The following is a 16124-nucleotide window of genomic DNA, read 5'->3' on the forward strand; positions in this document are numbered from 1 at the left end:
CACCCAACGGATGACCAAGTCTCCAGATGACAGATATCCAATGTCTCTCATTACTGGGCCCTAGGCTTGCTAGATCCATAAAATCAAGCTTTTCTCTTGTCACATGAGAGGAGCTGGGTGAAATGTGTGGAGAAAAGTTGGCTAGAAAACTCAAGGTTGCTTGAAAGGTAGGAAGAGAAATAGCCAGAAAGAGAACAAATAGCTGTGTGAAATTAATGACCTGCAACCCCACATCATCTGTAACAGAAGTCGTGAATCTGTTACTGTCCATGGCTCTGACTTAACAACATAATCAAAGTCAAAGTAACTTATGAAAGAAGGGGTTAGTTTCGATTAAGGATTCCAAAGGGTTAGAGTCCATGACAGCAGAGAGAAGGAATGGCTGAGATTGCACACATCTTGTTCCACCACCAGATGGCAGCACCATCAGAAGCGGGGAAGGAGAGAGACAGAGAGAGAGACAGAGAGAGAGACAGAGAGAGAGAGACAGAGAGAGAGACAGAGAGAGAGAGAGGGAGAGAGAGAGAGAGAGGGAGAGAGAGAGAGAGGGAGAGGGAGAGGGAGAGGGAGAGAGAGGGAGAGGGAGGGAGGGAGGGAGGGAACACCTAGAGTCACATCTTCACATCTTTCCAAAAGAATCATACTTCTTCATCTTTGTAAAAGAATTCAACCAATTAGGAACCAAACATTCAAATATGAGTCTGTGAGGACCTCTTTCCTTTAAACCACCACAGAATGAATGAATGAAAATGTATGGCTGAGTGAATAAATGAGCCAATATATTTCTTAAAAATGGCAAAGATTCCATGCTGATATGCTATCAACTGCAATCAGGGTGCATGCATTGGGAGGTGCAGTGGGTCCACCACCACATCTGGGTACCCACATATTTCCTGCAGCTCTCTGAGGACAGAAACACCAGCAAGTTCCCAAGTTCCCAGGTTGTCTCTGGTTCCAGGCCTAGAAGAAACAGAGTCAATGTCAAGCACTATTGGTCATTCTGCTTTTAAGTTCTAAAGTAGATGGGTGTTTTGTTTTGTTTTGTTGGGTTTTTTCTTTGTTTTGTTTTTTTGTTGTTGTTTTTGTTGTTGTTTTTGTTTTTTGGGATTTTTTTGTCCCTGAAGGCAAGAAAGGCTTCTATTGGATGAGAGAGTTGCAGGGGGATGCTGTCCACCACAGCAGGGCAGGCACAGCAGCAGGAGGAAGAGGCCAGTTGTTCTCACTGCATGAGCACTTAAGAAAGACAAGAAATGTGTCCCAGGCTTTCAAACCTCCAAGGCAGTTTGTATCTCTGGGGACAGACCCCACCATCAGAGACAGAAGGCATGGCAGCATGAGACAGAAGCATGATCGTCACATTGCTCAAAGTTCTTTCTTGTGTTAGGAAGAGAAGGAGGCAGGCCATTGATTTTGCAGTCCTGTGATGTTTCTGTGAGAGGATTTCACATGAGGTTCACTGGCTGTCCACTGAACTTACCTTACTTCCTCTAGAGCCAGGAGATCTCTTCAAGATGTGCTTTCTGAACGGCCTGGTGCAACTCTGCTCTCAACCTCCTTCCTTCCTCAAAGCTTCTTTGATCTCTGCTTGAGTGGTAGACATTGCTATGAGAATTCAAATTCTCCATGTGAGGTCATCAATGTCCCTGAAAATCTGTTTTCAGGGTCCACTGTTCAGGTGCACAGCTCCTTTCTGAAGAGAAGCTGGTCCCTGCTCTGGGAGGCAGGATCTTGCCTCAAGACATTTGCTTTACCCTGTTGATGGTGTCTCCTGGGACACTCTCGATGCTGACCTAGGAAATGAAGACAACCAGGCTGTGAAGAAAACTCATGTTCTTTGGACTTCAGTGTGCTCATGTGCGAAGTTAAACTGGTAATCCAAGGCGAACCAGTTTAACAATCAAGAATATAAATTCCCTCTGCACTCCCTTTACCTTCATGATCAAAATGAGAAGTTGCTCCTTCTCAGAAAGGCTCAATTTTTCATAAAATCAGCCTTTCAAGTTAAGGGTCTCTTCTGTAAATAAATGTCGAATCTGTAAAAACCAATCAGCAATGTTCATGAAATTCAATCTATTCAATGGAGTCTGAAATATCTAAGGTCTCACCACTCTATTCTGACTCAGTTTGCTTTGCCCAGACAGTTCTCAGCCCTCTACCCCACCCTCCAACGTCCACACATTTGAGATTTCTTCTGCCTTGATCATAGTGCAGATGTAGTCATCAAAACAATTAAAATACCTAAATCAGCCCCAAAGATATAGGTAAAAACTAATTGACAAAATCATGCCAATGAATGTTTCAAGGTTTCCCTGATCATTATCTAATTTTGATGTCAAGTTTTGCTTCTGCCTTTAAAACCTTTGTACTCCTGAGCTTGGTTTTCCTAAAGTTTTCAGAGGCACCGATCTGTGCTTTATTTGACCATCAATAAAAAGGGCTCAAAACTTTTAGTTGGCTTCATTCACATGGTTGTCGATCACTAATTTCTGGAGTTATCCTTAAATTGATCTTTAAATAAATTTTCAACTTGTACAAGACTATTCATCATTTGAATAAAATATTAATCTTTTTAATGTAGAGTCAAACCTTCATGTAATGAAATCCAAGCTTTAAACAAAAATCTAATCTGTTCAATAAAAAGTGAGTTTTTGAATAAAGAGTCAGTCATTTATGAAATAAAACCAAACGAAACAAAAGACAGAAAAACCCCTATTTCTATATTAAAGAGGTTCCTTCTATGGAAATTCCCCTTTTGCTGCACCACTGCAGTCTCAGCCCCGAGAACATGGAGACTGAACAAGGAGACACCAATAGCCATGCAGACCTGGAAGTGGGGGAGCCCATGAGGCCTCGGCCTTAGACAAAACAATCAAGACAAGGAAACAAACCCCAGCCAACCAAACAAGGACAACAAAACAGGCAAGACAGGATGTCCCCCATACCTGGGCTGTGGTGGTGCACGCCTTCAATCCCAGCACTAAGGAGGCAGAGACATACTTTCCCTCCCTCCCTCCTTCCCCCCTCCCCTGCTTTCCCCCTCTTACCAGGTCTCTACTTGTCTCCCCCAGCCCCCACACAGGCTTACTTTATGTCTCCCTGGCTATCCTAGAACTCACTTGCTAAACCAGGCCAGCCTAGAACCCAAAACTCAGCTGTGTCTGCCTCTGGAGTGCAGATATTAAAGGCGGGCACCACCACTACCAGGTGCAAGCTGATCTCTTGATTTGAGACCAGCCTGGGTTACAGAGTGAATTCCAGGACAGCCAGGACTGCACACAGAAACTATGTCTTGAAAATCATAAGCAATACCAACACCAACCACAAAACACAAACCAACCTATCAGACAACCAAACACCACCACCACCACCACCACCACCACCACCAACAACAACAACAACAACAACAACAACAGCAACAACAACCAAAATCAAGTAATCTGACCAAGAGAAACAGTCTTCCCAGGTAAGAGCTCCCAAACTGCTTATCCAATCCCAAGGGCTCAGCCTTACTTGGGACAGTGTACAGACTGATCAAGTTGTCTGTCTATGTTAGGAATATACACATGAATGCATATGTACACACACATACACAAAATAAAATAATGCACATATGCCACGAACATGAAAGAGAGGCTGTTGCCACTGGGGTACATAGAAGGGGATGGAGTGGGGAAGTAAGGCAGGAAAATAAGGTAATTATATTTTAATTTCAAAAGTACCATAATTTAAAAAAATAAACTTTCTGAGCCAGGCTTGGTGGTGCACATGTTTAATCACAGCACCGGCCCAGGCAGTAAGAGAATCTCTTTAGTGCAGGGCAGCCTTGTTACATAGGATCTTCCAGGACATCCAGGGCTAAGTAGAGATTTCCTATCTCAAAACATAAATACCCAGGGGCCGGAGAGATGGCTCAGTGGTTAAGGGCACCCACTGCTCTCCCAGAGGTCCTGAGTTCAAACTGGGCAACCACATGGTGGCTCACAACCATCTGTAATGCGATCTGATGCCCTCTTCTGGTGTGCCTGAAGACAGCTACAGTGTACTTGTACATAATAAATAAAGAAAACTTTAAAAATAAATAAAATATAAAAACACATTCTTTAAAATTCAGACTCAATTCCCTAAGAACCTCACGTTCTACTTCTCAAATCCTTAATGGATTCTGAATCTAAATGTGTTTAAGAACATAAGTGTCGCATGCACTCTGAACATGTTTCTATGGTTCCACATATGGCTTCCCCTTCTTTCAGTGAAATAGAACTAGTTTAACCACGATCCAATGTTTGCTAAATTTTGAACAGTAGAAGGAGGCAAAACCATACAAGATGTCAGAAGTTATAACTACAAAACATATTTCCTATTGTAAAGGAGCTTCAAAACCATGTTTAAATGGAAACTCTCATTTTACGTGAAATTTGTACTGAGGTATGGGACTGACTCAAAGAGGAAAAGATGTAAAGATACAGTCAAAAGTGTAACTCTGTGATGAAGAAATTTCTACAGTTTAAAACCCACACCTGGGGTGAGTCTTCCAACCCTTACAGGAGCAGGGCTGGGGTGGGGGCTTCAATGTCTACACCAGGGGAATTCCTTAGTTTCTCCTGCTGTGGTTCAGGCTCCTGGATTAGAATCTGGGTTTGGCAGAGACTGGACTGACTCCGCTGTGATTTAAACTCACTCTTCTTTGCCGCTCCCATCCATTCTGATGACTGAAGCCCAATCCCTTTTTCCGAACTACAGCAGGTACCCTGCTGGGTGTAGAGCCTCCAGGCTTGGGTGAGCAGGGATCTTCCTCCATAACCCGACCCGAGGGGCACTCAGGCAGAGGAATACAAGGTTTTTGCTGCCTAGATTGCTGGTGGTTTTACAGTCCCCTTTCCGTATCCCCTGCTATGGATGGCTTCAATCTGGAATTGGAGTTCATCCTAGGTGGAGATCCAAGGCTCCCAAGGTCACAGGGCAGTGGGAGGTGAGCAGCAGGGCCAGGCTAGCAACATCTGGATGGGACAGATTTCTCTCTGCAAATAGCCACCAGGTCCTCTTGGCCCCAGCAGGTGCATTTTGCTGAATGTAAGAAGCAGTTTTCAGGTGCCAGGGTCATGCAGGTGGAATACAGCCAGGAGAGCAGTGTGTCTTGAATTTTGCTGTGTATTTTCAGCACAGCTCTGATCTGTGCTGGCTTTGGAGAAACTCCAGATACCAGGAAACCCAAATCCAGCCAGGACAGGCTTCAGGTGGGCATTGGGGGGGGGAATACCCTGGGTGCTCTGAAGCCAGCTCTGGGCCTTTTTCAAAGGCTACAGGGCAGTGGCTGAACTTGATAGCTGTTCCTGCTTCTGTTCAGGTCTGGTCTCCCTTAGGTTTCTTTTTCTCAGCTGCTGACAGGGTCCCTGTTTCCTCTTCTGAGCCTATTTCAATTCTGCTTTTTAGCAATGGTGCAACTTAAATGGTTTTCCCCTGTGTGTTTTTATAGGGGTGAGTAGGAGGTTGGTAAGCCAGGATTTGCATAAAGCTGGCTTGAGGACTCTTCAAAGACAAACTCAGCAGGCTGCAGAAGGCCTTGCCCTACCACACTGAGGTGCTAAGCAGGCACAGCTGTACTAAACTTGTAATACAGAAGAAAGATTTATTTATTTAGTGTGTGTGTGTCTGTGTGTGTATGTGTGTGTGTGTGAGAGAGAGAGAGAGACAGACAGACAGACAGACAGACAGACAGACAGACAGAGGAGAGAGACACAGAGAGACAGAGAGAGAGACACCTAGAGAGAGACAAAGAGAGAGAAAGAGAGAGACTGAGGGGAGACACACACACACATACACACAGACAGACAGACAGACAAAGGAGAGAGACACAGAGAGAGAAAGAGAGACTGAGGGGAGAGACAGAGAGACAGACAGACACACACACACACACACACACACACAGAGAGAGAGAAAGAGAGAGAGAGAGAGAGAGAAAGAGAGAAGGAGAGAGAGAGAGAGATTGATCTGTTGTCATGTACACCAGAAGAGGGACTCTAATCCCATTACAGATGGTTGTGAGCCACCATGTGATTTCTGGGAATTGAACTCAGGACATCTAGAAGAGCAGCCAGAGCTTGTAAATGCTGAGCCATCTCTTCAGTCCCCTGGAAATAGTCTTAAATATTGCAATTCATGTGGAATCACAAATGACCCATGAGAGACAAACTGCTCCTATGTGTAAAACAAGACAGCAGTGTCACCACACTTGATCTCTGGAGTCTCATTGAGCCATAGAAGTAGAAAGGGCACTGAGTGCACTGACCACCACAGATTTCGATGGATGCATCAGACCTGAGTTTCCATGAACAAATTCATGCTAAAGCAGCACTGGATTTTTTTTCCACTCCAAGACAGGGTATGTTTTGTGTAGCACGGGAGGGATGTGGGGTTTCATCAGTGTTTGCCTCTGTAAACTGATCCACTGGTATCTTGCTTCCAGGCGGGAGGCAGGCACTGAGCAGGAAATTGTGCTACTAATAGGAAACTGTGCCACTGATGGCAAGTGGGATGTTATGAAACCGAGATGGGCAAATGCTCACAGAATGGAAGAAACTCCTCGATAGCTTTTCTTCTGGCAGAAGATTTGGTATCTGAATGCACAAAGAACTCAGATTGTTTTTAAATCATTTTAAAGAAACTCTTTTATCTTTATTTTATATTTCTATATTTATTATTTCTGATTTTTTATGTGCATTGGTGTTTTGCCAGAAAGCATGTCTGTGTGTGGGTGTAATAGGTCCTTGAATAGAGTTATGTGCCATTGTGAGCTTCTATGGGTGCTAGGAATTGAACCTGGGTCTTCTGGAAGAGCTGCTTGCGTTCTTAACTGGGACTGAGCCATCGCTCCAGGCTCCAGGATTCAGAGTATTAAAGAAGAGAACACCTGTTGGGGTACACTATGTGAAACTGTCTCTGTCCTTCCTCACCTACCTAAGGGATTTCCTGATTCGCTTTAATTAGTTGGATGGTGGGAGGTGGGAGGAAGAGAGGACTCTGGGAAGAAGAAAGAGAAGCAGGAAAGGCCTTTTGCCAGGAGACATGGGAGGAGATGGATGTGATCCCAGGCCTGGAAGGGATTGCTAGGCACATACTGGATGGGGCCAGATGAGCAGGTCAACTGGGCTGAGCTACTTGAACGTCTGCCCAGCTGAGGCCTAAGGCTTTGAAATATCAGAAGGTCTCTAGTTATTTTGGGGAAAGCTGGTAAAGGAATAATTACCACTGGACTAATTTCCAGCATTAGGTAGTATCAACAGAATATTAATAATCTTTCATTTATATTACCCTTTTATGTTGCCTCTCTTCCCTCTGTGTTCTCATAAGAATTGGGCATATCCTATTCTGTCAAATCTTTCTCTGATTCATCACTTTGCCTGCCACTCAATTAAACATCACTTTCAAATATGGCTGCTTCCTTCTACAAACTAACAACCTTCATTGTGGGATTAAAAAACTCTGCGTAGTTATTACTCTAACGAAATGAGTTTTAATATGCTGTAGGTATATTCATTAAAGAAAAAGAATTTTTCTATCCCTTTCACTTTACTTTTTAAATTGTCAATATTTAAATATTTGACAATTTAAAAAGTAAATAATGTTGAAACTTCATCTTACCATCTCTTTAAAGGAAGAGTTTTATAAACAAATGGTACTTTTTGTAAATTATCTAAATCCCGCTCATCTTCCTAATTTACTTCTCTTCAGAGACTCTGTATATCTTTGTTGGTGTACAGGAATGACCACACAAACCACGCAAACACTAATTCTGACAGATGGGGATAGTTTTCTGAATGCACACCCAAGACTGATCAATCAGGGTCCCAGGACACACTCAGGAGCTGGCTGTGATGGTGGTACAGACTTTTTATAGGAAAACCTCGTGGAGAAGGCAAGGGGCTGGGATTGTTACATTTTTGCCTAAGTAGACAAAGTATTACCAGCTGACCTTCAAGCTGATTGGTGCGCAGTGATGTTAACTGAGGAAGTGGTCAGGGGTTTTTGAGAGCATTGGGATAACAGAGCATGAGTAATAAACCATATCACTGTGACCATTTAGGAGAACTTTTCAGAATCAGCTATGATTAATCACTTCTGAGAAATGGAATCTGAGAGCCTGAAACTTAACTCCACCTTATGATCAAAATGGAGACTGAATACAAAATGGCTACAGTTAGGTTAAATGGCTACAGTTAGTGAGGAGGGGGCCTCAACACTCTGAATGCCCTTAAACCCTTGTGTGATTTTGTGAGTCATTTTATGTCCCCACAATACAATTTCATAAGTTTTCATAAAGTCAAGGATATCTGGTTTTTTTTCTTCTAATTTAAATTATTACATTTAGTTTTCACATTATTCGTTAGTTTGTTTTCAAAGAAATGTTTTCTTTTTTAGCCCCAGATGACCTGGAACCTGGTCTGTAGATCAAGTTGGCCCCACACCCGGAGGCGCGTCTGCCTCTGCATCCGATGTGCTGGGCTCAAAGTCATGCACCACCACTGCTCTGCCATGTTTTTCGTATTCCTTTTTATTGATTTATTAAGGAGTAGTTTGTTGTGGTAAATATAAAAAAATGTTTTCTTTTATCCCATGCTAGTGCTGGCACTGTAGGGCCACATGGCATCTGTGGGATATTTTTATCTCAGTCAGCAAAGTGTCACCCGCTAAGCTCCATCCCATCTCACACTATCAGTGGCTACTCTGTGAGCCCAGCAGCAATCTCTCTGCCTGTCTATTTCCCAAAGCGGGTGACTGCCACGCCAGTTTCATACAGAGACCAGTTTGACACAGAGACTGCCTATCTTGCAGCTCTCTTACTGTGGACTCATGAATGAGCACACCACACAATAACCTCTGATCCAATTGATAGGATATAATTTGCCCACGTAGACAGCATGAAATCTTGTACACACCCATCCCTTTAAAAATAGCCATAACAACCTGATTCTATGTGCAGAGAAGAGTCTTAATATCTGCCGCCATGTTCTCCCAGCTCTTTCCTCTCACTCTGGCCCCTCTCTCTTGCTTCTAAGACTTTGTTCCTGCCCATCCTTCCTTCTTGTCCAATGACAGACCTTGTTCTAACCTGTACCTGCTGTCACCAACATAATGGCATCAGCCTACAATAGTTCATAAGTCTCTTGTCTCCTGCATGAGCTGTGCAGAAGACATATCTTAAAGCAAATGGATGTTGGTTACGTTCACACAGCATTGGGATGTCCCAGAGAGCTCTAGTGTTGCTGTGTGTAATAACTTAGGGAGAAATGTGCTCTGAATTCACTCAGGAATAGAGGGGTACGGAGGGGTTAGCAAGTGAGAGTTCAGGCCGCCTGTGTAATAACATATCATAACGGACATTGAACATTAATGATCTCACATGGTGAACTTTGAATTTTCGTGACAACATCCTCCATTCAAGCAGAGATCAAAGAAACCTAGGTGAGAAGAGACTCTGAGCAAAGGGCACCTGGTCAGAAGGACATCTTGAAAAAAAGTTCTGGAGGAACTAAGGAGAGCTCTGTGGACAATGAGTTAGCCATGTGTGAAATCGTTCAAATAAACATTCCTGGGGTTCACAGTCAATAGCCTGCACTAGGTACCCCAAATTGGTGGTCTGTTCTGGTCCCTGTGTGGGATGCTTTACCATTTATTCACAGGTCCACTCAGTCATTCTCTGATGTTTTAAATGAAGGCAATTCTCACAGTCTCATATGTTTGAATGACAAATTTCTAGTTGGTGGAACGTTTTAGGCATGTGAGCTGCACACTAGAGGTTGTGTCTTAACGCAAATGAATATTGCATAGTCTCACCTATCAATGGGTGGTCCCAAGACATATACTGTTCCCAAGTGTCATAACATAGGAGGAAGTGTGATCTGGAGTTTTCAGAACAGGAGGGACAAGGGTGTCAGCAATGAGAGTGCAGCTCACCTGTGCAACAGCACCTTGTGAATAGCATTGGAAGACAGTGGTGGTTCATGGAGAATTTGAATTCTCCTGGCAATGTCCTCCATTCGACAGAGATCAAAGGAGCTTGGGTGAAAAGGAGGGGCTGGGAGCAGAGCTGTGCCAGGCCATTCAGAAAGGACATCTTGATGAGAACTCCTGGACTTTGGCTCTGGAGGAAGTAAGGTGAGCTCTGTGGGCAGTCAATGAGCCCTGTGTGATTCCCTCACAGAAACAAATCTGAGCCATACAGTCAATGGTTTGCCTCCTGTCACACATCCCACCAAAGAGCTTTGGGCCATAGAGTGGCAGTCTCCTGCCTCATGCTACCATAGCCTCCAGCCATGATGATGGAGTCCTTCTGAGTGGGAATTGGATGGCTCTGTGCTGGAAGGTTGTGGAAGCATTAGGAAGTGGAACCTGGCAAGAGGAAGTGGAGAGGTGAGAAGGAAGGCGTACCTTCAGGGATGATAGCTGGGCTCACTTCTTGCTCCATCTCTGGAGTGAGAGTGTCTGGTTGTGTCATGTGATGATTTTCTGGAAAGTGTCTTATGAGAGGGCGTTCAGCTGAGAACAAGCCATGGTGTCTTCTGGAAGCTGCCTGGTGAACGGTCATGTGATGCTTTACAAGAGTATAAGTATAACCTAAAAGACAGTGGGAGATGCTCCTGCATTGTTTCACCACCTTTGCTGGGCTTCGTGGGGCTTCACTGAAGCTGGTCTTTGCTGAGGACACTCTTGCATTGGTTCACCTCCCGTTCTTTACTGATCTTCCTTGTCATAACTTTACTAAAGAATTTCTGATGGCTTTCTGTCTGCCTCTTGCTACGGCCTTGGAGTCATTGCCAGAGCTTCAAGCCTTCTTCTGGATAGAGCTACTGTACTGATTCCTGTTAGGTGTTTGCCAACTAGACTGAACTATGACAATGAGGATTGGAATTTCTCCAAAGAACTATTTCTAAACAGACCCACAACCCCATTTCCTAATAACGTTTCTTTTCCCCTACCCCTGGTTGTTGGTGAGCTAAAAGGGAGGTGAAGCATTAAAGAACCATGCTTAAAGTAGGTTTTGAAAAATCCAAGCCTACATTTCTCCTTCTTAATGTCTCCTGCAGGGAAACCATCTGGCCTCTTCCTCCTGCTGCTGTGCCTTCCCTGCTGTGATGGACAGCCTCTCACTGGAACTCTCACACAAAAGAAGCCGTTCTTGATGGGAGAAAAATAGGACATAATCCACCAATTTCAGAACTTGAAAGCAAAAGGACCAATGGCGTTTGACAGTGGTTCTGATTCTTTCAGCATGGAAAGAATGACAGCAATAATCCGGATATTGCTGGTATTTCTGTCTTTGGAGAGTTGCAGAAAAGATCCAGGCACCCCAGATGTGGTTGATGCACAGTGAACCCACAAACCCATGCACCCTGATTACTACTGATAGAGTCTCGACACAGGATACTCTCTCATGCATTCATAAATTCATCAGCACACACACTCAATTGCTACCACACTTCAGAGTTTTTGTTTGTTGGATGACATGTGTTTTGCTCAAGGTTATTTTCATGCAGTTACAGAATTTGCTCTGAGACTATTCCATCCTCGATGAACCCAATACTGTGTCATTTCTCAAGCCTTCTCACCCCCATTTCGCCAACTAGTTCTCCTCCCAGTCTCTCCATATCTCAAGAACATTTGCTATTTCCGGTTCCTATCAGATGCAGGAGCCACACCTGGGGACATGCAGGACCTGAGACTCCGACACTGACTTCTTTCTCTCAGTGTGATTATCTCCAGTTGCAAACATCTTCCTACACCCCACACACTTCATGACTCGCTATGTGTGCAAAACCTCCATTCGCTGTCCATCTCTCCACCATGGAATATCTAGGTCGGTTCCCTCACTCAGCTGCTCTGGACATGGCTGTCAGAAAAATGGATGTGCAATTTCTCAAGGGTATCTTGACTTGAAGTCTTTGAGGTAAAAACCCAAACTGGCAAATGTGGGCCCTAGGGAGAGAGTCCCTTTTAGTGTCTGTGAAGATCCTCTATGCCGACCTACAGTGACCTGAGTAGTGGACATGCTCACCAATAGGCTGCCAGGGTTCCCTGTCTTCCACACTCCCCCTTCTCACCTCCTTACCAGCATGGCCTCCCTTTGCTTTCTTGGTGACTGATATTCTGACTGGGATAAGACAGAATTTCACAGTCATGTTAGTACCTTCCTCAGCTGGCCTGCCAGGATGAAGCCCTCCTCCATGCAGATAGGTGTTTGCCTCATGGAAAGGGCTGTTTGCTTTGTCAGGGATGTCATTTGGGTGGTTATGTGTGCTCTTCTCTAATACTCTGAATTCTGGGGCCTGGAGAAATGGCTCAGCAATTTACAGGATCACAGTAGGACCCAGGTTCCATTTCTAGCACACGAATGTCAGCTCACAACTGTCTGTAACTATAGTTCCAGGACATATAACACCTACATATAATCATGCATTCAGGGAAAACATCAATAAACATGAAAATAAGAAATAACAAAGATAGAAAAAAAGAAATAACAAAGAGAAAGAGTTTATTTAAAATGATACTATCTGAGTCATTTGCTTATTTTAGATCTTAATCTCCTGCCAGATGTTTCTCCTGTCCTGTGGGCATTTGAGCACTTCCTTTGCTGTCCAGAAGGCTGGCCGGTTCATGAAGTCCCACTTGCCTTTGGCAGCACTGTTTCATATGCCAGGTGTGCAGAGCAATCCAGGCAGCTTGTCCCCTACCTTCCGACCCAAAAGCAAGGTAACAGGGGTTCAGTTCACAGGGAGCAGGGCTCTAGGAAACACTGTAAAGGCTGGAAAGAGAAATATTGCCTTGGGGAGGGGTTGCATCTAGTAAACAAACCAAGTGTCCTGGCATGAATTTCTTCATGGAAACTCAGGTCTGATCCATCTAAGTATCCGGTCTTCAGCAAACCCTGTGCGGTTTCTACCTCTGTGTTTCTGGGACTCCAGAGTCTGGTGAAGTGACACTTCCTGCATTGTTGTATAGAAAGAAAGAGTTGGACTATCCTAGGTCCTTTGTGATCTCACATGAATTGGGATATTTAAGGATATTTCCCTCTCCATCTGAGTGGCCTTGGCTGGCCAGACATTAGCTGTTCTGTGTGACTGGCCTAGACCTTACAGCCATCCCTCCCCCACCTCTGCAGTAGAGGCTGGGATTGCAGCTGTGCACCATCACACCCAGCTCTGCACTTAAATAACATTGGAAAGAGAACACAAACCAAACCTTTAACAGGAGCAGGAGGGGCAGCTGCAGTGGGATTTTATTTTGAAAGAAATGTCCTTCTGTAAGGAAGCATGCTTGCAGAATGCAGTCCCCAAAGGTGCCTGCCATTCTCTATGGTGTCAACAAGTGTGGGCAGCAGCCAGTAGCAGGAAAGCATTGGTGTATCAAAAGGATACTATAAACCCCATTTGTCATTTAAGGACCAGGCCTGATTTCAAAAAAGTCAGTAAGATACCAGCTTCAGGAATGGATCGTAAGTCCCAGAAACTAAGCCATAAGACACCAGCTCTAGAATCAGACCATAAAATCCAGAGCAAGATCGTAACCGCACACCGACCCCCAAAGAACAGCCAGGGGAAAACCACAGTGGGGAATACCTTATCTCAGAAGGGGCCACTGTGCTGGAGCCCTACTTCATCACAAGGCTGAACGCTCATGACATAAGAATGGAGACCCTGAGCACCTGTGAGCCCTCCAGTAGCCACCACTGAAATTCTCAATTACCTAATGCTTCCAGAGAGTTCCCTGTCCCTATAAGAGGAACTGCATGCCTTTGTTTGAGATCTGCATTTTATACAATGGTTGGATTACCGCGCACCCTGATGCTGTTTGTTTCTGCAGAATAAACTCTCATTGTTTTTGAGATTTTCAGACCCTCAAAATAGGATTCGCTCCCGGAGACCTAACAACTGAAAGTCTTCTCCACTCATTGTTGGGGACAGACAGACCACACTTGCTCCAAGTCTGAGGTCTGCCCATGCTCTTTGAGCACCAGGCTGGGTCTCTAGTGTGACAGCATTGACTTGCTTCCCCAGGGTCCTCTTTTGGGAACTGAACCTCTGGTTTCTTGCTTCCAGGACAGAAGGGAGGAGCAAAACTGCCAGGATTGCTGTGTTCTCTGCAAGAATCAGTTGCCCAAGATGCAGCTCTCACCCGATAATAAATCTCCTAACACCTGGAGAGCAAGGCACAGACCATGGATGAAGGTTTTCCTGGGTGGGGACACAAAGAGGCTGAGCCTCTGTAGCTCTCCCTGCTCTGTCAACCTCACAGACAGGTAACTGGGCTCCATAGCACAAACACAGCTCTCAGCATGGGGAGGTAAAGAGATAAGGCTTTCTGTATCTTCATCTTCCTTAATTTTTCTGTTTCAGTTTTCCTGTATTAGAGTTTATGAGAGCTGTGTTTACTTAGCAGCTTGGTGTGCTGGGGCAAAGCCTTCTGCAGCCAGCTGGCTCTGCATTTTCAAAGTCTACCAGCCAGCTAAACCAGCCAATCCTGGTTTGCCAACCTCTACCTGCCCCCCCAAAACCTGCCAGCATACTGGGGTGAGGACCAGTATAAATTGTATCATTGCTAAAAACCAAAAGCAAACATGGGTGAGGAAGAGGAAATGGAGAGTCTGTCAGCAGCCAGGAAAAGGAAACCTAAGGCAGATCAGGGCTGAGCAGATGCAGAAGAGCCTAGACAATTCAGCCACTGCAGGGTGAGGGCTGCTGGATCACTGGGGAAGGTACTGGTCTGACTTCTGAGTACTTGGGACACGGCTCCCAGAGGATGACCTCGTGCTTGTCCTGACTGGACCTGGATTTCCAGAGGACTGCAGTTCATCTGCATCCTGTCCACCACGGTCAGGGAGTGGCTAAAAACACCCAGACAAATCCAGACACCACTGAGCTGCTGCCCTTCTAGCTGTGCTGGCCCTGGTCACATGGTTGACTGAAAACTGCTTGTACTGAGCAAAGGGGAATTTCCCCTGCTGGCTCAGAAAACTTGTAGAAATTTGGAGGCCGGGCCAAAGAGGAACTTGTGGCCATTTACTGACCGAAATCTGCCCCACCCAGAACCAGCTGGCCTTGCTCTGAGACCCTGGGAACTAGGAGCCTTTAATTTCCATCCTGGATGAATGTTAATTCCAGATAGAAGACATCCTTGAATTGGATGGGTGGTGGGTGGGTGGATGGCAGATACAGAAAGGGGATGACAGGAAGACCAACAGCAATCCAGGCAGCAAAACCTTGTAGTTGTCTCCTTGAGTCAGGACTTCTCATGACTGGGCAATCACACTCCAGGATGCATCTGGAACTGGAGACATGTGGAACCCCTCCGGCCAGGTTATGGAGGAAGATCCCTGCTCACCAAGTCTGGCAACTCAACACCCAGCACTAATTAAGAAAAAAGCAACTGAATTTCCAAACAGGAGCTGCAATGTTGGCTGAGTGTAAGCAGCAGCAGAACCAATCCCATCTCTGCCAAGACCCAGGATTCTGAACTTCAGAAGAAACTAAGTAATTCTTGCTGTGCGGACATTCAACCCTGGTCCTAGGTAAGTGTTAGAAGATTGGTCCCAGGTTTAAGTTTTAAGCTTTAAGAACTTCTCTGTCACATACTTAAACTTTTCGTTGTATTTTTAATGTTTGTTCCTCTTTTAGACAGTCCCATACATTAGTACAAATTTCATGTAAAAATGACAGTTTTCATCTAACCATGGTTTGGAAGCTCCATTATGAAAGAAAACACGCGTGCTTTGTGATTATGGCCAATGTTTAAAAGGCAGACTCTCTAGGAAGAGGACAGTGTTTCCTACAGAGGGTGAACATTTGTTCAAAGGGATGACTGAGTGAGGAAAAACACTGCCTTTAGACCATCACACATCTATTTATAAAACTGGCTTCAGTTAGAGGATTGAGTCTGTATTAAATAGAATGTGATTTTATTTTTTATTTTTTATCTTTTGAGATAGGATCTCTCTCCATAGCCCTGGCTGTCCTGGAAGTAGCTATGTAACCAGGCTGCCCTAGCACTAAACACATTCTTCTGCTGCCTGATTTTTTTATTGAAATATAATGTATTACCTTATTTTCCTCCCTTTTCCTCCGTCCCCTTCTATG

General features: G+C 44.7%; 1 long non-coding RNA gene across 1 annotated transcript; it reads right to left on the bottom strand.

Annotated features, from left to right (window-relative positions):
• Positions 1–758: 758 nt before the first annotated feature.
• On the bottom strand, positions 759–5110 carry LOC116895639. The gene is made up of 4 exons (XR_004387296.1): positions 4543–5110; positions 1932–2033; positions 1478–1790; positions 759–960 (listed from the first exon to the last, which is right to left on the bottom strand). It is a non-coding gene; the product is annotated as an uncharacterized LOC116895639 (long non-coding RNA).
• Between the last annotated feature and the right edge of the window lie 11014 nt (positions 5111–16124).

The sequence above is a fragment of the Rattus rattus genome, chromosome 3 (genome assembly GCF_011064425.1).
Source record: "Rattus rattus isolate New Zealand chromosome 3, Rrattus_CSIRO_v1, whole genome shotgun sequence".
NCBI lineage: Eukaryota > Metazoa > Chordata > Mammalia > Rodentia > Muridae > Rattus > Rattus rattus.